This window comes from Erinaceus europaeus, chromosome 11 (assembly GCF_950295315.1).
Source record: "Erinaceus europaeus chromosome 11, mEriEur2.1, whole genome shotgun sequence".
NCBI lineage: Eukaryota > Metazoa > Chordata > Mammalia > Eulipotyphla > Erinaceidae > Erinaceus > Erinaceus europaeus.
In genome coordinates this window covers 108,857,601-108,883,301 of record NC_080172.1, presented here as the reverse complement: position 1 = coordinate 108,883,301, position 25,701 = coordinate 108,857,601, and the positions used below count along the sequence as shown (strand labels likewise).

The 25,701-nt window shown below is 39.0% G+C and overlaps 1 non-coding gene across 1 annotated transcript; it reads left to right on the top strand.

Annotated features, from left to right (window-relative positions):
- The first annotated feature begins 1,318 nt into the window (after positions 1-1,318).
- Positions 1,319-1,423, top strand: LOC132541545 (U6 spliceosomal RNA). The gene has a single exon (XR_009552691.1). It is a non-coding gene; the product is annotated as a U6 spliceosomal RNA (small nuclear RNA).
- Positions 1,424-25,701: the final 24,278 nt, after the last annotated feature.

The window sequence follows — 25,701 nt, the reverse complement described above, 5'->3', positions numbered from 1 at the left end:
GTAGTTTTTAAAGGTATTTTAAACAAAACAGAACAAGAAAATCTAAATCACTAATAGACATTTCTGAATACTCAAAAGTGCCCTATTAAAAATTAGATAAATACAATTAGATGAAAATAAAGTCTATCTTTGTACTCAGCATTTCGTATTGCATCTACAGATTGCTTAAAACCCAGACACTACTGACATCCAAAACAGAATTATTTTAAATTCTATTACTATTTCCTGAAAAGTTTAAGTGATCAAGTAGGGAAAGAAAATGCAGATGCGACACCACTTTCAAGATTAGGTAATCTGATAATAGGAAAATTCAGTAACAGCAAATAAAGGAAGTATTGATTGGAAGCATTTTACGAGAAAAATAAAAAAGCACTGTTATAAAAGTACTAAATTGGAAGCATCCCATAGTTCACCAATTCTCAGGACTACAACAAGGATCAAAAAGATACTAAAAAGATTTCTTCTACCTCTAACCAAGGATTATGCTGGCTATGTGACTCCTTTGCTTCTGGTTTGCAAACAAACTGACTAATCATGGATAGATTCTCTTCTGAAATCTTTGCAGAGTTTTTCTCCACCCCCTGACTTTCAACATTTGGGGAATACTGACATTTAGTGTAGTAGGCAAATGGAGACAGAGGCTTATCTTATGGAGTCATTTGATAAGGTAGCCAGAAGCTTTAGAACTAATAACACCATTTTCTCTCAGTACCTAACCTACCAAGCCTGTTTTGATTAATCATCTCCTCCTGCTAAAAGGCTTAAAGCCAGTCTTCATGTCTTAAAAATGCAATATTTCAGAAGTCACCAATTTAATTGTCCTCTTGAGTGTCCTGGCTTGAAAAATCTGAACCTCATCAAATTTCTGTCATTTATTGGATAGATTTTGGTTGGATGTTACTGTCAGTATGTCACATAAACAAAGATAGATGTGGTGAAGCCCCTTTGACTATAAGGAAAGAAGGCGGAAAGAGGAAAAAAAGGGAGGGAGGGGAAAAGGAAGGAAGATGGAAGGGAGGAAGGAGGGAGAGATGGGTAGCACACTGGGTAGAATGAGCACTTGGGTTTAAGCCCTTGGTCTCCATCTGCAAGGGGAGGAAGCCTCACAAGCAGGGGGATAGATGTGTCTTTTTCTCTTCCTTTCTCTCCTCCTGTCCCTCTCAATCTTTGTATCTACCAAATAAAAGAGAGAAGGAAAAGAAAGAGAGAGTAAGAAAGATGGCCGTCAGAAAATGTGGATTTGTCCTATAGGCACTGTACCCCAGTAATGACTTTGGTGTTAAAAATAAAATAATTAAAAGAAAAAGAAAGAAAGAGGGCCCGCTTCGGCAGCACATATACTAAAATTGGAATGATACAGAGAAGATTAGCATGGCCCCTGCGCAAGGATGACACGCAAATTCATGAAGCATTGCATATTTTTTAAAAAAAGAAAGGAAGGAAGGAAGGAAGGAGGGAAGAAAGAAGGAAAGAAAGAAAGAAAGAAAGATGAATTAAACTAGGAACCATAGAACTAAACCACCAATTAAAACTAAAGTGGAAAATCACCCTGATAAACCTATGCCTGCATTTGACTTCAAAGGCTCATCTTACCACCTGCCTCACACAGAATATATCACGCAGAGCAAGACATGTTAAGGTACTCAGATGCATTGCATAAACCTGGCCTACAAATATTTGTGACAATCATTGGTTTTTTTAGTATAACATGACTGTCTTAGCCAGAAGCCACAAATATACTTGGAACCTTTTCAATGACCCTGGTTATCTTATATTTCACATGTAGTACATACCTAGCAGTCTTTTTTTTTCATATAAAGTATGAGAGACAAAGAAGAGAGACCCCACAGCACCACTCCACTGCTCCTAAAGCTTCCCTGTGTACATAAAGCTCCCATGTGGTAGTCGGAGTCAGAAATGCAGCATAGTAGGGCCCTACAAGTAAACCGCCACCCATCTACTACATGATATTTTTCTACTTCACATTTAAGTGAGAAAGTTTACATAAATAAGTATAGTCATAAGACGTAGAACACTAGCTCTATTTTTGCTTCTCAAAAAATTAAATCTTAAAAAGAGGATTATCACTTTTTTTTTGAATCTCAAATATATGACTTCAGGTTTGTGATGGAATAATTTAAATTAGAACAAGGCAGTCATAACTTTATAATATGAAAGGAAATGAAGAATAAACACAAAACCTGGTTTTGGAATCTCATATCCTTTCTGATGGCAGAAAACTAGTGCATTGAAACAACAGCCTAAATTACCCATGGGAATGATTTTCCTCACTAGTCCATTTCCTTTGCCTTGGGTCCTAGCCCTCTGCCTATCCACAATCCCCACCCGACAATCCTGATATTCCTCTAGACAGAGCTTGTCTTCCTTCAATGGGTAGGACATTTGAACTATCAGTCTTGATATTCAGCCCGGTGAGAGTCTTCACTCCAAAACTAAAACAAAGTTTAGGCAACATAAAGCAAATGTATGACTATATTACCTGAAAAGACAAAGTTATGATGAAAGATAAAAGTAGTGGAATAGTGATGAAATAAATGAATGAGAATCCAGGACAGTGGTCCTGGAGGTGGTGTAATGGATAGAGCACTGGATTCTCAAGTATGAGGTCCTGAGTTCAATCCCTGGTAGCACATGCACCAGAATGATGGCTGGTTCTTTCTCTTTCTCCTCCTATCTTTTGCAATAATAAATAAATTAAATATTAAAAAAATAAGCCAGGACATAGCTTAGTGGGTATAGCACAAACCTACTTGTGTACATGGTTCTGTCTTCCACATAGGAGCACGATGGATAGCATCATGCATCATGGCATCTCCATATATGACTGAGCAGCTCATTGGTTTCTCTGCTTCTATTTTTGTCTCTCCCTCTATTGTCACCTTGTATTCCCTAAGAAACTGGGGAGGGGGGTGGTGGTGGTGGATAAACTGGCTCTGGGAAGCAACTCAGTATATTCTGTATTCATTAGGGCCTCAGTTCATTCCCAGGTTCCATGCTAAACACACACACACACACACACACACACACACACACACACACACACACACACACACACACACACACCAAATGAATGCATGTTCACTCATTCTGTTGAAAGCAGTATGCTCCAGAGATGTGTTTTATGTGCTGAACATTTTCATTAATGATATTGAAAAATATTTATTTGGGCCTGGGCAGTGGTGTTCCCAATTGAGTACACACATTACCAATGCTTAAAAATGCAGGTTCAAGTCCCCCACTGCTCTTCACTTACAGGGTAGGATACTTCACAGTTGGTGACGCAGATCTGTAGCTGTCAGGTCTTCAGGTCTCTCTCTCTCTCCCTCTCCCTCCCCCACCCCTTCCCTTCCCCCTCCCCTTCTCCCCCTCTCCCTCTCTCCCTCTCTCCCTTCTTCTCTCCCTCTCCCTCTCTCCCTCTCCCTTCCCCTCTCCTTCTCCCTCTTTCTTTTTCCCTCTCTCTTTTATTTTGCCTTCAGGATTATTGCAAGGGCTTGGTTCCAGCACTATGAATCTACTACTCCTAGAGGCCATTTTTTCCCCTATTTTTTCTTTTCCTTCTAATTTTTATTACAGCAGCTAGAAGTTGAGAGGAGATTGGAAAATTGAGAAATATAGACACTTGCAGACCTGCTTCACCGCTTATGAAGTGGACCCCTTGTAGGTGGAGAGTGGGGGCTCGAACCCAGGTCTTTGTGCTCCATAATATGTGCGCTTAACCAGGTGCTCCACCACCGCCTGGACCCTTCTTTCTCCCTCATTGTCTCCATTTCCCCTCTTAACTTCTTCTGTTCTATCAAATAAAATAGAAAGAGAGAAGAAAAGAAAAATGTTTATTCCCTAAACAAATTATTCTGTCTGATATGTGCTGTATATGGCAGTGCAGTAAGACTGATCCTACATACACTATAAGTAAAATCAAAGTCTGTTGGGTTATTACTATTGATAAAACAATTTTCCTGTCTTATTAAAACACATGAGTGATATTTTTCAAACAACAGTGTTCAAAAAATTTGTAGGCTTTCCTCACTAGTCACTTGAAAAAAAATTAAAAGAAAGTTTAGTGAGTTTTGTTTTCTAAGGACTTTTAAAAGCACAAGAATTTTTAATTTGATACATCTTGGATTTCATTTGTAGTAGAGACCCTCAAAAATGTTTAGAATGGGAATAAAGCAGCATCTAAATCTGGGAGGGAATTAAATTTGCCCTAAATTACCTCAACTTTGAAGACAGAGAAATATAACAGGATTCAATTTTTCTGGTAAACTTTTTGGAATTTTTTGTTTGGAGTGATGGCAGAGAGAGCAAAAGAAAGTAGATATATCATGTGGAGTCTGAGATGAGAGAACTTTTGGATTTGGTTTGGATTCTGTCTCTGTTGACAACAGGGCCTCTATTTCTATATTATGTTCATGCAAATTTTTTGGTTTCTCAGAAATACTGAAAATGAGATCTATGAAAAGGAAAATGGTCAGGATCTTGAGGGTCTGACTTAGTTTCTCTGTCCACATAATCCTACCTTTCCCAGAAGCTCCAAAACTTGACCACCCAAGTGACTGATGTCATTAGATATAGAACAAGTTCTTCTTTTATTTTATCTTCTTCCAAAGAAGCCATTTAGGACAAATATTTCAAGGCATTTAGAACAACTTTTAATCTCCCAATCTTGTCCTCTTACCAAAAATAAATAATAATAGTAAAAACAAAACAAAACAAAAGCATCTAAAGACAGAGAGTGGGGGTGGGGTGGAGGTGAAGGATAGTAGATGAAAACACTCAATGTAGAGATTTTATTGAAAGATCCTTGTGGGATTTTGCTTTTGAAATGTGTTTAGCACAGACTTTAAGGATTGGCAATTTGTTTAAAGAATTGGGTAAAATATTTAAAACCACCACTTTATTTAAACTATTGTGCCTCCTTCAGTAAACATTCAGTACATGATTGAACCCTGTATGAACTTGTGCTTTGCTGGTTAAATAGAATCTAAGCTTAAAAATGAAAGCGGCTTGCTATTGAGCAAGGGACAAAAACTTACATCTGCATTTTTTTTGCCCACACACAAGCACTTACGCCCCCCCCCAAAATATCATGTGAGTGGTATCCTTTATTAAAATGCCCTCAGTTTCCCCCCCACCCTTGGTCTCAAAGTGCTAAACTGAAAGCAAGCTGTTAACAGAAATGAGTAATTACTGAAGCTCTAACAGGCAGCTTTCATTGAAGTTGATTACAGCAGCCATATAATCACTTTTACTGATGCTGTAATCACAGTAGCAGGGAATGCTTCACTTGGTTCTTATTGTTTTCACTCAGGGTGGAGGTAGGGGGCCTGCAAGAAGCCCGTTTTACCACCTCGGTACAATTTCTTCTGCAAAAGAAATCTACACAGGCCTGAATGGAGTGGAGAATCATTTATTCTTTCTTTATTAGCATTTTCTTCTCCCTCACACAAGAGTCTGTTGGAGTCAGGAAATTGCTGGTATTCAATATGCAAGCCAGAGGTTGTAATGACCACTTGGAAGGGTATGACCAACAATTACAGCCCTTAATGAATAGAGGTAATCTAGTTGAGACTAACCACTAGGAGCAACTCTGGGCTGTCTCTGGTTAAATTAAAAGAACAGCAATGCAAAGGAAGTTAACAAGAATTAATTAGTTAGATCGAACTGAAAACCTACTCATTAGAGATGTTATAGGCAAAGTAAAAGCCTATCTTCAGTGCAATTAGGTAGACAAATGAATTGTACAACTGACTGACTCACACCTGCTAACAGCTAAGGGCTATAACGCTATGTATGGGATCCACTTTTTCCAGTTCATGCATACTTGCATAGTTTAATGGATCTTACATTCTTGAATTAGCCTCCATTCCTTCAGATTTTTACTTGGATGTTTGATCTAAATGTGGGAAGTTTCACTGCAGCAAAGTTTTACAGGCACTGACTGAGCAGAGTAAGGGAGTCTAGAACCTCCTAAGGAGTGCTGTCTTGTTTAAAAACAACTCAGAACAGCAGCATTTCTTGAGCACTTGCAGAAAGAAAGAAAGAAAGAAAGAAAGAAAGAAAGAAAGAAAGAAAGAAAGAAAGAAAGAAAGAAAGAGAGAAAGAAAGAAAGGAAGAAAGAAAGAAAGAAGGAAAGGAGGAAAGAGAAAGGAAGGAAGGAAGGAAGGAAGGAAGGAAGGAAGGAAGGAAGGAAGGAAGGAGAAAGATAGCTGTACCACTATACTTTAAAGAATATCTATTTTCATATTGGTCTGTTAGCTAATTATACAGTTTTGAATCTTTCAAAGAAAGACTATGGCGCATGATTGCTAGAAACAAATAAATACTGAGAGTAGGAAAATAACTCTAGAAATATTTATAAAGCGCTTGTCACTTTTAATGACAGAGAGTTGGGTGAGGGAAAGGAGACACCAGGGCAAAGAAGTTTGCTGCACTATTGGGGGGGTGTACAACAGATAAGGAAAAAAATCTTAAACAGAGACCTTTCTGGGAGTTATCATAATTATGTTCTCTGGTATTTTTTCCAGATGCTGCTCTGGTCTTTTTCTACATACTATGTTTTGGCTTTCTTGAGTTCTTTCACAAAGACGCAGAAAGTGTCCACTGCCTGACGTATTTACTCCTTCGTTCTACTTTGGTATGGATGCTTAGCTGAGGTAAGCACACACAAAGGAATTGTGGGAGTGGAATCAACTACTTATATTAATACACAAGGCAACAGGTAACTTGGTTCATTCTAGAGTCGTGTTGTAGAATAGGAATCAGGAGTCAGAAGTTCATTTACCGGCACTGCCCTGATGTCTCAGGATGAACTTGGAATAACCTTTCCGTGGCCCACAATTGTGCCATTTTAATGGGGGGTGATCCCCTAGGTTTCTGAAATTTATGAGTCAGTCCCAAGGGGAAAATTTCTACTAGTCCCCCCTTTCATCGCCTCTTAATCAATCATGTGCCTACTACCAGCTACATTATTCTTTACAATGCACCAAGAAGTTGTTTGGACACTGGCCTTTCTTTCAAATTACCTTCTTGTCAGGAAGGACAGAAAATAGATCAGGTACACTGGAATCCAGAAGTCTTCAGATCCACTCCCCTCTGTACATGACCTCTGTCAGCATGTCTACTATCTGTGGGACAGAGGAAGGAGACTGCACAGGCGCTTAGTGGCGTGTGTGTGTGTGTGTGTGTGTGTGTGTGTGTGTGTGTACTTCAGTTACATTCTGGGAACAGTGAAGCCAGTTTGATTAACTACTTAGAGCCCATAGGAAGGGTCATGCATGCAACGGGTAGCGTTCCACTCACATTATTTTATGTTAACAGCAATCACAAAACCCCATGGAACTCAAGTGCCCTCCTAGACCACCATAACCTCTAAATCTCCAGAATGAAAGCCTTTGAGCAAAAACTTCTTTGACATTTTAGCCACTCCTGTTAAAACACAATACACACGAAAGTAATTAGAGACTAGTTGAGTTTATTTAACATAACTCCTCCTTGCTTTGAGCCAAAGAAAACCCTTCTGATGCTGCCCAATTATAGGTCAGAAATAAATGACTAAGGCAACAATGGGGAGGGGGAAAAGGCTGTGGAGATACAAAGAAAAGAAATGCCCTCTTCAACCAAGAGCAAAGGGGAACAAACCATGAACATGCTTAGAGGGGTCAGAACACAAAGCAAGCTTGGAATGTTTCCCAGTCTGATTTGAGAGCCAGGTGGCAGGACTGAGAGAGAGCTGACAGCATTTAGGGTTCTCACCCCAAGGACAACCTAGAGATCCGTGGGAGAATCCACTTAGGATAGGAGTGACATTGTTAAGAGTCATACCCATGATTCTTTGTCCTGTCCTGTCATTTTCTTTTTACAACTGTTGGTTTGGTTTATCCTATAGATTTCATTCTCTTCAACTAACATAGACCTATCAAAGCAACTTTTCACTCCCCTAAACTAGTTCTAGCTTGAACTCTTGATCCAGTTGCTCCCCGGACAATAAGCTTCAGTTTACAAGTCTTTCAGGCCACTCACATTTCCCATACCTATATGAATGTATGCTTAGTTTATTTTAACCGACTAGTCACATTCATATGTGTCTTGTAAGATTGACATGATAGCCAATTCTGAAGGCTACAAGTCTAGAGACTTCTAGTGGAGGAAAAAGTCCTCTCCTCTCACCTTCTGTTGGCAGCTGGCATCCTTTGGTGTATGTTGTCATGACTGCAGTCTTTATTTTTATTTTTATATGGTCTTCTCAATGCGTCTCTGTGTCTCAGCAATGCCTTTCTTTCTTTTCATAAAAGTAAAAGATTTAGGACTCACGTTATGTCCTGAATGATTTCATCTTTAAGTTTTTAACTTACATATGTCTCTGTTGGAGCACTTATCGAAACTAAGGTCACCACATGATAACATTTCTGGAAGACTTCTCTTTTGACATCCACTATTCAACCGACTGCAGGACTGTTACCAATGATAGCGTTTTTTTTTTTTTTTTAATCTAAAGTTTCACTTCATAGAGTATGTTCTTCTAAGAATCAGTATTCTGAGATTCTTTGGAGACAAAAATAAATAAGTAAACAAGTAAATAAATGAGCTAAGCTGTTCTGTGGTCAAGTAAGTTTGGAAAAGCTACATTTCCTCCCTGAGAGTCACAAATCACAGAGATTCATTTAAAGGTTTGAGATGTCTTACCATTATGAAGTTGCTTGACTTTGTCAAATCCATTGTTCCCCTCAAACTTAATTGACCAAAAAGAGCTTTTCCCCATCCTGTCCCCCAACCCCCTAGAAGCACATTTTAAAAATCCTATGGAACGCAGTGAGAAAGGCATGTTTCCCATTATTTCAGAAAGTGAATACAGTCTCATCCATCATGACTTCACTATTGAGTTGCTGCTAACGTTTTTCTTATATTCAACAACAACCTATGCTAGCCCCTCCCATCTCTTTTATTGACCTAGTTGTATACAAACCCAAGTATAACATAGCCTCAGATCACATAGCAATTAGACTTCAGGACTGTCACTTGGGAGAAAGCAAGTGTTTCTTTTAAAGCATCATATATTGGGACATTTACAAGGAGCTCATTTGGTCAAATCCCAATACTAATAAAGCTTATTTAGTGATTTTTCTTTTATGGGAAAAGTTTTCCTTCTTTGTGGTGCTTAAACTTTGTGATATCTCTCACCTATTCTCTCCTTAGAATAAGGGAGTGAAATTCTGATCCTGGTTCTATTAATAAAGACTTGTGTAGTTTTATTCACTTTCATCACTTACTCTTATAGTGAAGTCTCATTCTCTCAATCTGAAAAATGGGTCCATTTTGCACCAATAATCTCATAAGATTATTTGAAGGATCACCTTTGAAAATGTATTATGCACTTTACAAAACTGACTTCTCAAACTATAAAAAAAAAAAAGCTGACTTGGACGTTATTTCCTCTCTCTTTCCCTTTCTCTCACTGTCTCTCTCTCTTGTCCCCCTCTCCTTTTCTCTCTTGCTCTTTGCATTTCTGTCATCCCTGCCCCCCCACCTCCCTCCCTCTCTCTCTTTTTTTCTCTTTGGTCTATCTGGAAAATGTCAGCTTACAGTAGTGAAGACCTCTCTAACAACAAAAACATAAAACCAATTTCTCTTAAGCATTTTATTTATAACCACAGATATTTGAGGAAGAAACTTGGAAATATCAGTATTTAGTGAAAAAAATAAGACATAAACTTTTGAAAAAAGTACTACAGACCTGCAAACTTCACTTGAGTCAATCATGCTTATTAATAATCTTTCAAAGTTGCTAAATCCTTAGTATATTTTTGGATCATGAAAGAAGATGAAGGAAGCAGGGGAGACATTAGAAGGTAGAAAGAACAACACAATGATTGCCACCTCAACATGCTTCACTTCAGACTGTGTCCAGAGATTCACGTGTGGAATGACAACCCTTCAGCTTCATTACTCGGGTGAGACCTTTCCTTTCATAGTATACTCTAATTCCATCTCAGGTGGTTCACTTTCTAACAAAGTCCCAAAACCTAGATATACACCAGTTTCTGTGAGAGAGAGCTTATGTTCACACGTATCCATAAACTACTGCAACATATATACCTGAAAGCAGAAGTACACTAGAGTTTGCAGTGAGTACCCCCCTAACACTTCCTCTCCACTATTCCAAGCTTTGGGTCCATGATTGCTCAACAATTTGTTTGGCTTTGTATGTTAACTCTCTTTTCAGTCACCAGGTTCCAGATGTCATCAGGATGCCGGCCAGGCTTCCCTGGACTGAAGACCCCACCAATGTGTCCTGGAGCTCCACTTCCCCAGAGACCCACCCTACTAGGGAAAGAGAGAGGCAGACTGGGAGTATGGACCGACCAGTCAACGCCCATGTTCAGCGGGGAAGCAATTACAGAAGCCAAACTTCTACCTTCTGCAACCCACAATGACCCTGGGTCCATGCTCCCAGAGGGACAGAGAATGGGAAAGCTATCAGGGGAGGGGATGGGATATGGAGATTGGGCGGTGGGAATTGTGTGGAGTTGTACCCCTCCTACCCTATGGTTTTGTTAATTAATCCTTTCTTAAATAAAAAAAAAAGAAGGTAGAAAGAAAAAGGAGGAGAAGAAGGAAGAGGAGAAGGAGAAGAAGGAGGAGGAGGAGGAGGATAAATAGAGGAGAAAAGAATGAGGACAATTATCCTAACTAGGGCCATTTGCATGATATGCAAACTGAGTCTCACACCCCACACCTGATTTGACACTCTGTTATTACTACTTTTAAATTGTGAGTTTTTCAAAGAAGTGACTGAATATTCACTTTGCATTTGACCTTTAAATTATGTAGACTGGACCCAAAACTTTCCCCCTCATAACCTTGAAAGAACATTACTGAGAGACCCCTTTCCAGCTGAAGCTAGACAACATTCCAATGAAATTGGTTCTACAATTTCATTTCTACAAGTAAAGTTTAACATTAGGGAAACTTGTTTCCAGTTCATCAGACACTTAAAAACCAATATGTGGAACTGTTCCAAATCCTAAATCCTTTCATATTTTAAGTTTACATACTTTGGGAAAAAAGAAAAAAAACAGACCTCAAAAACAGCTACATTTCAAATTATGGGTGTGACCCAAGTGATATTTTTAGGCCACTAAAAGAGTTCTTTCAAAGTTTGAACTCTTTCAAAGCTGCTTCTGTGCCGAAAGCTTTTTAGTGATTAAAAAAAATGGGAATTTGCAATAAAAATGTTGACACAGGCCCACTCCAAGGGCAGAGTTTCTCTGCTCTCAGTATAGCATGTGGGCAGCAACACACATAACTGATAAAAAACAGAGTCAACATAAGCAGGAGGCCAGCGTGTGTTTGAAACTAGGATTAAATCCCTGGACTTGACTGAACAGACTTGTCAACTTTATTGCCAAGCACTACTGCACATATATAATAAATAGCCAGGCATGTGTATTTAGGTTTTACTTGCTTTGTTGTACTTACTTCAAATTGCAAACAAGAACCATGGGAGTGTAGTTCAGCAGGTAGAGTATAGGACTTGCGTGTGTGAGGGCCCCGGTTTAAACGCAGGTACTGACAATACCAAGTGGTGTGGTACTCTGCTTCTCTCTCTCTCTCTCTCTCTCTCTCTCTCTCTCTCTCTCTCTCTCTCTCTCTCTTTCTGCCTCTGTGAAAAACATAAGGTCTCTGGGAATGGTGGAGTCCTTGTATAGGCAATCACTCTAATGGCAAAAATAAGACAAAATAAATTATCGTCTTTAGAAAGTATGAATGAGAATGGTGTTGAGTTCTATAACTTCAACTTGCTCAGAGAAAGAAAAAGTTCAAGAAAGGATACCAAGGAAGATGGCTTTGATATCCAGAAATAGTTTTGGATTTGAGTCATTTTATTTATTACCTGCTGAGTTGCCACTCTTTCTTTCTTCCTGATTCTGAGATACATTTTCATATTAGTTTAGAAATACGTATCTTGGAATGTCAGCAATGTAGTGTTGGATAGAATTTACTGTTTCTCATGGGCATGACCCAGGTTCAAGCCGGGAGGTAGAGCAATGGATAGAGCCTTGGACTCTCAAGCATGAGGTTCTGAGTTCAATCCCTGGCAGCACATGCACCAGAGTGATGTCTGGTACTTTCTCTCTTTCTCTGCTATCATTCTCATTAATAGACAAATACTAAAAAAAAAAAAAAATTCAACCTGGAGTAGTGAAGCCCCAATGACTAGAAAGAAACAAGAAGGAAGGGAGGAAGGAAAGAAGGCAGGAAAAAAGAAAAAAGGAGAAAGAGAGAGAAATAAGGTGCCAATTGGTGGTGCACCTGGTTGAGCACACATTACAATGTATGAGGACCCAGGTTCAAGTCCCTGGTCCCCACCTGCAGGGGGAAAGCTTTGAGAGGGGTGAAGCAGTGCTGCAGGTATTGTTCTGTCTGTCTCCGCCTTCCTCTCAATCTCTGGCTATCTCTGTGCAATAAATAAATAAAGATAAAAAATTTTAAAAAGAGAAAAATGAATAGAGGAAAATATTATATATATATCTTGGAAGTCTGGTCAGCATTTTAGTTTATTTTACAATGTTTGTTAATTTAAATCTAGAAAGGAAGCACTAGTTATGTTTTTTATTTTCAACATAGCACAGAGTTGAAGTGATATTGGTACTTTCCTGGAATAGCAATGACAATGACGTGGTTTGTGTGGTACTTCATGTTGCCAAACCATCTCGACTTCCTTCCATCCACATCACCAGTGCTTGGCACACCTCACAACAATATTTGTTCATGGCTGGAACTGACTCAACAGGTGAAATTTAAAATAGTGTTTACACATATTTTATACAAACTGGCTTCAAAAACACATTGGCATTTGATGGTAGATTGTGGAAGAATAAAAAATCTACTTTTCAGTTAGATTCATTTTTTCCATCGATTGTGAAAATATTAGATATTAATCTCAAGATCAAATTGAAAAAGCAGAAAGTAGATAGTATAATGGTTATTCAAAGGGACTCTCATGCCTGAGGCTCAGAAGTCTCACATTCAACCACCAATACCACCATAACTCAGAGCTGAGAAATAGATAAATAGATAGCAAAAGATAATAAAAATAAAGGGGTATTTGGTATATAGCAGAGAAACAAGAAGCTCTCTGTTAGATGGAGGTTGAATATGAGACTATGCTTAAAACAACCTATTTTTTTAAGTAAAATCATTATATTTCTTAGTTGACAATAGCTGGTAGTTGACAATAGCTGGTAGTAAATAAATAAGAGAGGAGAAGAGAAAAATAAGCTCTGCCAATCTTACCTATGACCAGAAAAATTCGGAAATATGGAAATTTAGAAAACTTGGGGAGTGATCTAGTCCAGAAGTATCCAGTCTGATTCTGTTCAAGTCTAGATGAAGTTTACACCTGCACTATTCAATACAAGCACCATTAGTCACTTTCAGCTAGAAGGTAGATGAAACGTGACCAGCTCAACCAAGAAATTATAGTTTTCAATTTTAATTAATTTAAGCTAATCTAAATTCAAATGACCACACGTGGCTGTGGCTAGCAGCTACAGCAACCACTAGAGCAGAGCGGCACATACTCCAGCCTACCCTTTTGGTCTCTGAGAGGAGCGGCACCAGGAAAGCTCGAGTTCAGGACCTGTGCGAGGCATCACACAGATGAAATAATGAACAACTGTATCAGATCAAGAGAGCCACTTCCAAGGCAGATGCTCTTCAGTGGTTAACAGTTCCCGCCCATAATAAAACAGCAAGTGAATTAAAGCCAGGTGAGAACAAGTGAGGCATCTTATGTTTCTCATAAAATTCACATGAGTCAAGTTTCTTAAAAAATATTCTGGGCAGAGGTAGATAGCTTTATCGTTCTGCAAAGAGGCTCTCTTGACTGAAGCTCCAGAGTCCCAGGTTCAATCCCCCAAACCACCATAAACCAGCGCTGAACAGTGCTCTGGTAAAATGCTGCTCCTGCTCCTGCTCCTGCTCCTGTTCCTTCTCTTAATCCTACTCCTTCTCCTAGTCCTACTCCTTCTCTTACTCCTACTCCTTCTCCTACTCCTTCTCCTTCTCCTTCTCCTTCTCCTACTCCTACTCTACTCCTACTGATAATAATAATAAAATATTCTATTTACTTATTGCATAGAGACAGAAACTAATAGAGGAGGGGAAGATAGAGAAGAAAAGAGACAACTTCAGCACTTCTTTACAGCTCATAAAGCTTCTCTCTGCAGGTTCAGGTGAGGACAGAGGACTTGACCCTGGGTGTTTGAGCACTGTATATCATTTACTCAGCTTACATGCACCACTGACCATATCCTTCAATTTGTTACAGAAAAAAAATTTTTAAGTGCCGGGCTAGCTTTGCAGGCAGGAGACAGAAGACCAGGGACTCATGGCTGAGCTGGGAACACAGTTCAATCTTTATTGATGAGCAGGAATGCAGTGCAATCAATCTAATCCCTATACATTAGAAAAACCTGTCCTTTATATCTCCTGAGGAGGAAGTGTCAGGTCAGAAGAGGAAGTACATAGGTTAGGAGGTGGGGAGAAGGAAAAAGTGCATGCACTCGGAAGTATCAAGCTTCCATCTAACCAGTGGGGATTAAAACAATGCCCTGTAGGCAGGGCAGGTCTCAGGTAAAGCAGTGATTATGTAAATAGATCACAGTGTTAAGCAATGCAAGCGAACCTAACGTGATGATCAAAACAGAAGGGGTCTTAGAAGCAGAATTAGAAGCATACCAACATTTAAGATCCGTCTTGGTGTTATATTTCTTCAAGCTATTATAAGTAGATTCCATATATATAGAATTAAAACTAGTGGATAGATGGAACAAATTAAAACTTGACAACTCTATATGAGTCCCTCAACTATCTTATTTTTATTTTTCAACTTTAGTATCACTTTATTGAGGGAATGTTGATTTACAAAATCATTGTTATCACACAGGTGTGCATCCATATTTTCCCAAGAATAGATGTCAGTATGTCTCACCCTTCACCACATTAGCATTCTCTTCTACCAAAGAGACTTGGGTCCCCAATGTGCCCTACCTTTCCCTCTCTTTGAGCTCCCAGATTTTCTGTGGTAGACGATAGTTCATTGAGGATTCATCTATTTTTATTATTTATTTATTTATTTATTTATTTATTTATTTATAAAAAAGAGGGGTTCACTTCCATACAGTTCCCACCACCTGAACTCTGTATCCCACCCTCTCCCTTGATAGTTTTCCTATTCTTTATCCTTCTGACAGTATGGACCCAGGTTCATTATGGGGTACAGAAGGTGGAAGGTCTGGTTTCTGTAATTGCTTCTCTGCTGAACATGGGCATTGACAGGTCAATCCATCCCAGCCTGCCTCTCTCTTTCCCTAGTGGGGTGGGGATTCTGGGGAATCAGAGCTCCAAGACACATAGGCATGCTTTGTCTCTCAGATACCATCTATGAGTAAGATCATACGTTCCCCTCCTTCTGGCTTATTTTACTCAATACAATTCCCTCCAGTTTCATCCAAGTAACAGTAAAAAAAAATATGTCCTCCTTTCTTACATCTGTGTAGTTTTCCATTGTGTACAGAGAATACAATCCCTTTATCCATCCATCACTTGTTGGATACTTGGGTTGTTGTAACTTTTGATCTATTACCAATAGAGCTTCCATGAACATAGATCTCTGCACATAAGTGTTTTTGTGTTCTTTGGCTACATACCTACAAGAGGAATTTATGAGTCATATTGTTGGTCCACTTTTCATGTTCTCAGGAATCTCCAAACCGTTTTCCTCAAGGGCTGAACCAATTTGTGTCCCCACTAACTATATAGGAGGATACTTTTCTTTCCATTTTTTCCAGCACTTTTTCTGTCCTTTCTGATGTCATTCCCATATGGGTGAGACTGTATCTTCCTTTGCCCTTTTCTTATACCCAATGATTTTGAGCATTTTTACATACCTATTAGGGATATGAATATGTTCTTTGGTGATGAGTCTATTCCAACCTTCCCCTCATTTTGTTTGACTTTTGGGGTTGTTTGACTTTTGTTGTTGTTGAATTTTATAGTTGTTTACATGTCTTGATTATTACCTCTTGCTCTGATGTATGGCATATAAATATATTTCCCATGCCATAGGGTGTTTCTTTGTCTGGATGATGGTTCCTTTTGCCGTGCTTAGAATTTTTTAGTTTGACATAGCCTCCTGTGGTTTATTTTTGCTTTTGGGTTCCAGTCTCTGACAATATATGGAATTCTGTTGTCAAATCTTGAAGGAGCTTCCATCCATTTTCATTGGAGGCTGCATCAATTCACTTTCTTTTTTAAAAAAATGTATTTATTTTTATATTGCTGAATTACATGTCAGTAGGGGTTTGAATCCACACCACTCCCACCACCAGAGTTCTGAATCTTCAGTCTCCCCAAGCAATCCACCACAGTTCCCCTAAGGCTGTAGACATGGGCCAACCATAATCTCTATAACTATCTGTCTACGTTTATACATAGTTGCCCCCTGTTTTTCTGATTTAATCTTCTCTTCCCCTCCAAGCCACTCATGACAACATACCTACCTCCATATATCCCTCTCCTCCTCCTCCTCTCTCTCTTTCTCTCTTTCTTTTTCTCTCTCTCTCTCCCTCTCTCTGTCTCTCTTGGTGCTGATAGAGCTGGAATTCAGAGCTCTTTTATCTTTATCTTATCACCTCTCCTCCACTGGGAGTATGGATCAAGGTTGTTTATGGAGAGCAGAAGGTAGGAGTTCTGGCTTCTGTAGCTGCTTCTCAGCTGAGGATGGGCGTTGACAGGTTGATTCATACCCCCAGCCTGTTTCTATCTGTTCCTAGTGGACCAGAGCTCTGGAGATGCAAGGGTCTAGGACACATTGGTGAGGTCATCTGCCCAGAGAAGTCGGAATGTAGTCATGGTAGCATCTGCAGCCTGGTATCTTAAAGGTGACATGACCTAAATTGAGATAAAATGGTTAGTTAACAGGAACCAAAAAGTAGGATTAGAGCAAATGAGATTAGGGATTTTAGGGTAGAAGAAAGCTTGGAAAACCATTTTAGGCATGTTCCTGGGGGCACACAACTATGATAGTTTTGCTTGAGTTTCATAGCTAGCCTGAGGCTGGATAAGAATATTGTCTGAGAGAATGAGAGAATGGTGTAAAGAGAAAAGGGCTAGAAAAGGTCAGGAAATAGCTCCCATTCTAAAAACAAACAAACAAACAAACAAACAAACAAAAAACCCTAACTCTGGTTGGGCTCAACAAATGATACTCCATGCCTAAACAAATAGAGAAAATCTAAGATCATCAGATAAAGAGAGGACCACACAAGTTGGATAAAGGCAAGAGACTAGCCCACTTAATAATGGCCTGTTTGGTCAATATTACACACCATCTCATCATCTGGGGCCCTAGTTAGGGAAATCTTGGATTCCCATACACATATGAGGGGCCTGGACCTCTTAAGACTCCCTCTCTCCTCTACCACTGGTCACTTCCATAAGCAATGGCATCTTGTGAGCCGTTCCAGAACCTTGTCCTCATCACAAAGCAATGACGATAAAGATAGCCCAGATCTCCAAAGGGAGGCTGAAGGTATCCTGCCCTGCTAATCAAAAAAGACTGGTCCTGAAATGAGTGCAGCCTGCATTGTTCCTCAGATGTGACCGTGAGCTATAAGCTCAGACCAATAGGGACTTAGTGGTTACTCAGTTTCTGGTGCTAAATTAACACACACATACACACACACACACACACACACACACACACACACACACACACACACACATCCCTGGAGCAGGTGGAAGAAGGAAAATAGTTAAATTTAGTCAATTCACTTTGTCTCCAAGGAATTCTTAAGATGAGGAGTCATAATTGGGGGGCCATAGCAGCCCTTATGGAGAATGAATAAATCCTGAAACAAACATCGACCTTACCTCCTGGTTCTCAGATACTCCCAGAGTTGCCTTTGCTTGGCAGTGAATTGTGCTTATGAATGGGAACAATGGAAGTAACCGATGTGTCTCTAATGGTTGCTTGAGTTAGTAGAAGTCCCTGACAGGAAAACTGCCACAAAAAATGGGATTCTCCTTAGGCAAAGTCAGTTCCTTCCTGTGCTTCTAGCCTGATCTGAGCTGCACGTTCTGAAATCAAACCCAGGTAGCTCCCCAGACCTGGAATGAACAGGTGGTTTGAAGTACATTTCACTTGCTGAGTCAGTAAACTGAGTCTGGAGCTAGTGTTGACACACACACACACACACACACACACACACACACACACACACACACACACAATGATATTCCCTAAAAAATCATCAAAGAAGTCTGGGAAGACGTGTTAACAAATAGTTTTGCTGGGGCAGGGCAGTGGCACGCCTGGTAGAGCTCACACATTACAATGCTCTAGGACTTGAGTTCAAACTCCCAGTCCTCACCTGCAGGGGAAGCTTCACAGGTGATGAAACAATGATACAGGTGCGTTTCTCTCTCTCTCTCTCTCTCTCTCTCTCTCTATCTATTTATCTAACTATCATCTATCATATATCACCTCCCCTTACCTCTCAATTCCTGTTTCATTTCAAGATTAACAAATACATAAAATATTTTTAATCATGATTTTGATGTGAAAGAAACAGGAAGGTCAAAGCACGAATGCTCAATATGAAGAAAAGGAAAGAAAGCAAGAAAGACAAGTGAGACTATAGGCAAGAAAGCAAGGAGCAAGAAGCCTATGTAATGAATCACAGAGAATTGTGAAAAGTCTTGAGAAAGTGTCTACTTGGAACACACCCAATCCAGATTATGAACACACACACCTTTTTTTTTAGAATTGATGGCACCTTTTCTGTTCTTTTATGAATCTGAAGATGATGGACATCATTTCACTTAGTAGTCAGTTCCCATATATGCTTTATCAAGCTAGTGCTTGAAGGAATTCTTCCTTTTACTAACCCAAAGTCCCTGCACTCTTACTGAGTTACTAGGGGCATTTAAGGCCACTGACTAGTGATAACACATGTTCCCACTCTGAGACTATTGGGCTTTTCTCAGTGACTTGTGACACAGTCTTTGCCATGATTCATTTACCCTTTCAACAAGCACTCAATTATTGCGTATGATACTCAAGATTCTATTATCCCAAGTCAGTGTTAATACTTCTCTTTAACCGGTTTGTAATATATTGAAATATTTTGCAAACAAGACCTTTCTTTCTCTCCCTTCCTCTCTCTCTCTCTCTCTCTCTCTCTCTCTCTCTCTCTTTTCCTTTACTTCTTTCTCTTTCTCTGTTTTCTTTATCTCCTTTCTTTCTTTCTTCTTGTTTTTATTGTGGAGTCAGGAAATTAAGCATAAGTGATTTCACCACTACTTTTTCTAATATTTTTTTAAAATTTATTATTATCTATTTATTTATTGCTGGACAGAAACAGATAAATAGAAAGAAGGGGAGAGAGGGAAAGAAACAGAGAGACACCTGCAACTCTGCTTCACAGCTCATGAAGCTTTTCTGCTTCCAGGTAGAGACCAGAAGCTTGAACCTGGATCCTTCTGCAACTCTAATATCTGTGCTTAACCAGGTGCACCACCAACTGGCCCCTGACTTCACCACTTTTATGTCAACTTTTTTTCCCCATCCAGGTAAAGAGATACCAGAGTATCAGAGCTTCTCCAAGTCTATGGCATCTGCTGTGTGGTATCAGGGTTTGAACTGGATTGTATGAATGACAAGACATATGCTCAATCCAATGAACTATCTCTTCAGTCTCAAGGCAATTTCTAAGAAAACAGCACTCATAAAAAAAGAAAAAACTTGTAATATCTCAAACTAGAAAGCAACCCAGACTCCCGATAACAGTGACTAAGAAAATTGTGGTATATATACATAGTGGCATACTATGTACTTGTGTATGTATACCACAACTTTCTTAGTCACATCTTGATCGCATTTGAAGATATCACATTGACTGAGATAAGCCCTAAAGAGAAAGACAAATATCAGATGGCCTCGCTCACAGTAGAACTTAAGGAGTGATGAAAATAAGGGAAAAGAAAAGGTGAAACTTGGAGTGGGTGTGGTGTATGTATTACGCCAAAGCCAATGTCTCTGGCTAAGGAGAGAAAGGGATGGGGTGGAGGGGCATTAGAGTGCTGGTGCATGATACTGGAAAAGACCTAGGTTGGGCAAGAGATGTCTTACAGACACCTATTATTTGGAGATGAAAAGTTGTACCCATGTGTCAACATCAGTACTGTAAATCATTAACCCATACTTAAAGTGTGTGTGTGTGTGTGTGTGTGTGTGTGTGTCTGGGGGAGGGGTGGGTAGACTACAAAGAGGAAACATAAATATGTATATACGTGTGTCTGAGCCTCATACTCTGAATTCTTGATTCAGTATCTCTGGGTTGAGGCCCAAAGAACAATGTTTTTAATGAGTCACTAGGTACAGATACTGTCAGTCTACACTTTGAGAGCCCTTACTTCACAAAAACAACAACTGGACTTACCGCTAGTTTGAAATTCTTAGCATTTTTGTCACGGTTACACATGGAGTACCTCTAAACTTTATAGAACTTCACTGAGTTAAGTCAAAGAGAAAATACAATTTGACACAATCATTAAAAAGGTTGACATTCTATATGTCCCTTCAACAGCTGTGTTTTGTATCCACTCCCTTCCAGTGGATTTGAAAAATCCCATAAACATTCTGAAAGTTCTGGTCCTTAATGTTTGCATGGACCTCACTACTCCACGCTTCATTGTGGTCACCAAATCCTAAACCATCACTTCCTCGAACTGCTCTCACAATTAAGAAGTATAAACATCAGTCTTTCTGGAAACTCAGAACTCTTCTATCAGCACAGCCATTTGAATGAGAAGAAAACTAAGAAAAAATGGAGCCTTTTGTGGTAGATTGAGTCTTGTTAAACTCCCATTTTAATTTTTTTTTAGTATTTTGCATATCAGAGTTTATGAAAGTCTAAAAACTCACATGCTTTTATTGAACAAACCTCTTATTAAAAAAAAACAACCCAGATTTGTTGAATGATTGACTGATTGAGAGCAGAGGGAAACTGTGTTTCCCAGCTCTAACATAAGGTGGTGTTCAGGACTGAACCGATGACCTCTGGAGCCTTAGCATGCAAACTGGTGCTTCAATAGGCTGAGCTGTCTCCCTGGTGGTGAATAAACTCTTATTATTTGTTTGTTTGTTTGTCTCCAGGGTTATAGTAGGGGCTGTACTACAAATCCACTGCTCCTGGAGGCCTTTTTTTTTTTTTTTTTCTATTTTATTGGATAGGACAGAGAGAAATAAAAGGGGAGGGAATGGGAGATAGAGAGGGAGAGAGAAAGACAGACATATGCAGATCTGTCACAACTTGTGAAGCTTCTCCCCTGCAGGTGGGGAGCCAGAGGCTCGAACCCAAATCCTTGTGAGAGTCCTATGTGAACTTAACCAGGTGCACCACTTCCCAGGCCTCCTGAACAAATAGACAAAATCACATCGTCTCCTGACAAATTCACCCTTTTTTTCTTTCAACATACTATAAGTGCTTGCTCTTTGGTAAAATTAAAAAAAAAAAACAGTGGGCAAACTATAGGTTTCCTGACTTGGAGTGAAAACACAAATATTTGTGTATAGTATGTACATGCCTATTAATTGTGAGCTAATTTTATTGGAAACATGATTTATCAATCTATCAGCGTAACAATGAACATGTACATCCATTGTTATCACTGTTTGTTTGCATCAGAGAACTATTTATCAATCATTAAAAATTGCTTCATATCACACAGAAAATTATTAATGTCTTACTACTGAAAGGCTTACCTAAGCTGATGTTTTCAAAAGCAGAAATAGTCCATCACATCTGGCATATTTTGATTTTGCTTAATATACAAGTCAACCTTGTCCAAATGAAAATACCAAATGACAAAGATCACACTGAGAATATGCTGATAGGGAGATAGATACACAAGAAGAGGCTAGTGAGAAATATCCAAATATGCTTTCCTTGGCAAGAATCAGTAATGAAGACATGTATTTAAAAGAACCTAGGATCGTTTCACTTTCAAATTTAGTGTTGAAACCAAGACATTTCTATTTTTAAAAACCACTGTGAATATTTTTCATTTCCTATTTTTCCTGTTTATTTGTAGTTTCACAGCTTTTCAGTGTCTTGAACTGGTCCAGGAGCAAGATAGTTTCCCAGCCCTATCTGCATCATCTATTCTTCCAAGCAAGAATTATAAAATCTTTTGTTGTTATTGTATATATATTGTATTATAAAATCCTTTTGATCCCTCTCCAGCAATCTCTCTGAATTAAAAACTCTGAGCCACATCCACAGCCCCAGCCCCAGAGGAAGTAAGAAAATCCTGAGTACGGTTCTCTGCTTCACCAGAAACTCTGAATTTGACACTTAAACTATGGGCACCCTGCTCTTCCCACTACCAAATGAGAGCCGCATTATTTCCAGTAAATGCTATGGATTTGAATCTATTTGTTTTTAAGTTTTCTGATGAAAACAAATAATGTGCAACCAGATATTTGGCCAGATCCATATTCCCCTGAGCACAGCAGACATTAAAAAAAAAAAAAAATCTACTCTCAGACAATGGAAAGAATAACTGCCTGGTTCACTAAAAAGGCATTTATTCTACAAAAGGAACAGACCCTTATGTGTCTGTGTTATGCTGCTTTATTTTTCATTTACCTCTATTGGCAAAAAAAAAAAAAAAAAAAGGAAAGGAAAGGAAAATTCATGGACCAGTGATTATACACTAATTAATCGGGAAAACGAACTTTACCATCAAGTTATCTTCTGCCACTCTTAAGAGAATATCCAAATCTAGTTTAACATTAACGTATTAACATGGGAACATGGGCTTTTGTAAAGTATTGGGCATGTAAAGGAAATTCTAGAGGAAATAAGTTTAAAAAGTCATACATTTTCAAATTGTGAATATTGAGACAGCAAAAATGACCATTAGTGGGGTTGGGCGGTAGCACAGCGGGTTAAACTCAAGTGGTGCAAAGCGCAAGGACCAGCATAAGGATCCCCTTTGCAGCCCTGAGTAGTCGCTTCATAGGCAGTGAAGCAGGTCTGCAGGTGTCTATCTCCGCCCCCCCACCCCGCCCCCGTCTTTCCCTCCTCTCTCCATTTCTCTCTGTCCTATCCAACAAGGAATGACATCAACAACACTAATAAGCACAACAAGGCTACAACAACAAGGGCAACAAAAGGGGGATAAATGCCTCCAGGAGCAGTGGATTCGTGGTGCAGGCACTGAGCCCCAGCAATAACCCTGGAGGCAAAAAAAAAGAACATTAGTGAAGAAAATGGGAGGGTATGTAGGTTTTAAACACACACACACACACGCACACGCACATGCACACACACGGAAGTAAAAGTAATAAGAAACTAGGAACAGAAGAACATACGCTAAAACAAAGTTAAAAATTGGTTTTCAATGATGTTTTGATAGAGAAACGTTAAAGACCTTTCAGAAATATTTTAATGTTAGATAGTGTCTCATTCACTGTCTTGAGGTAATTTGATATCTGGTTAATTGAAAATGCCCAAGCTCATTGTCCTCACTCATTGTCCTCATAGATGACACCCAGTAAACTTTGTGACCCAGTTTATCCTGCAAACCTAAGATTGTAATAATTTAATGAGTAGATTTTGGTAAAAGCACTATTCTTATTAACCTTCATTCTACAAATAGCAGTGAGAAACTTTGCAAAGAGGGTAAATATTTAAAAGCTTTGACATGCAGAATAAAAAAAGAAAAAGAGCATTCACACACGCCTTAGTTGAAAATATAAAACTCTTTGTACTCTAAAGCATAAATGGTATACTGAATATTTTGCCTTGAACTTACTTACCTATGCACAAACAAGGCATACTGGGAATGACTTCCCTGGGGTCACTTCAGCAATCTGTATCATACCGAGAAAAATATCATAAAGGATTTTTTTAATCTTACTGTTACTTTTTGTTTTTCTTTCCTTTCTCTTTTTTAATTGCCACCAAGATTATTCCTGGGACTTGGTGCCGGGCACTATGAATCCACTGCTCCTGGCAGCGATTTTTTTTCCTTTATTATATTGGCTAGGACAGAGAAGTGCTGCTTTTTCTACCATACTATATTACCTCTTACATCAACATTGCTTCTTTTTTTTTTCACTTACTATTTTTTAAAATTTATTTTATTTATTTATTCCCTTTTGTTGACCTTGTTGTTTCATTGTTGTGGTTATTATTGTTGTCGTCATTGTTGGATAGGACAGAGAGAAATGGAGAGAGGAGGGGAAGACAGAGAAGGGGAGAGAAAGGCCTGCAGGCCTGCTTTACCACCTGTGAAGTGACTCCCCTGTAGGTGGGGATCCGGAGGCTGAAACCAGGATCCTTCCGCTGGTCCTTGCGCTTTGCGACAAGTGGGCTTAACCCACTAACCCACTGTGTTACCACCCGACTCCCCAGCATTGCTTCTTAAAGAGTCAGAAAATACAACTACCTTATCATACAGCTCTGGAATTCTGGTGTGCCTAGAAGCAGAGAAGTGTTCACCCTCAAATTTTCTGTTAAGGTTTATTCATGAGTTTCTAGTATGGAGGCGCAGGAGGTGATGCAGTGGCTAAAGCTTTGGACACTCAAACATGAGGTACCAAATTCAGTCTCCAGCATTGCATGCACCAGTGTGGTGCTCTTATTTTCTCGTAAATAAATATTTCTGAAAAGTTTGTCATACAACATGATATATGAAATATAAGCATAATTGATTTTCTTAAATATTTGATTATTGCTGTTTTACATAATATTAAGATTTAAGGTCTGGGGAGATATCATAATGGATATGCAAACAACTTTTATACCTAAGGCTCTGAGGTCCCTAATTCAACTCTCAGTACCATAATAAGCCAAAGTTGAACAGTGCTCTAGTGTGAAGAAAAAGGAGGAGGAGGAGGCGGCGAAATTGTAAGATTTCAGAAGTAGTTTCACACTTACACATATGTATATACAACTCACTACACCCACTACCAGAGTTTCTATGCCTGTCCTCACTCTCTTTTCTCTGATAAACACCATCGATTTTTACAAAGTTTTAGGAAACAGTTTGGTTACTATTTTCTGCAATTTTGTTCATTTTAGTTATCTGTTTCTCACATAATAATGAGTTAGCTTTTACCTCACTTGATGCATTTATCATAATCACCTCTAGTTCCATCCATTTTATTCCAAATGACACAATATCAACTTTTTATTGCAGAGTAATATTTCATTGAATATATATCTTACAAATTCTTTATCCAATTGGGACCAATTGACATTTAGAAGAGTGTGGTATTCTATATTTTGGATATTGTGAATATTATAGCTATGAGTTCTTTTGAATGGTGTGTGTGTGTGTGTGTGTCTTTTGGAAATATGTCTAGGAGTGGTATTTCTATTTTCATTTAGCACAATAACCTTAATGCTAATAATTTCTTTGATTTCCTAAGCACAAAAGTAGAAAACATTTCCTTTTCCTCTTTGCTGATTCATGTACCTACATAATGAACTTCAGAAACGTGAGAAGTGATGTATACCACTGGTCTACATCAAAGTGATGTATACTCCCTGCCTGGTCTGTAAAATACTCCCTCTTGCTGTCCTTCATATTCTTACAACATTC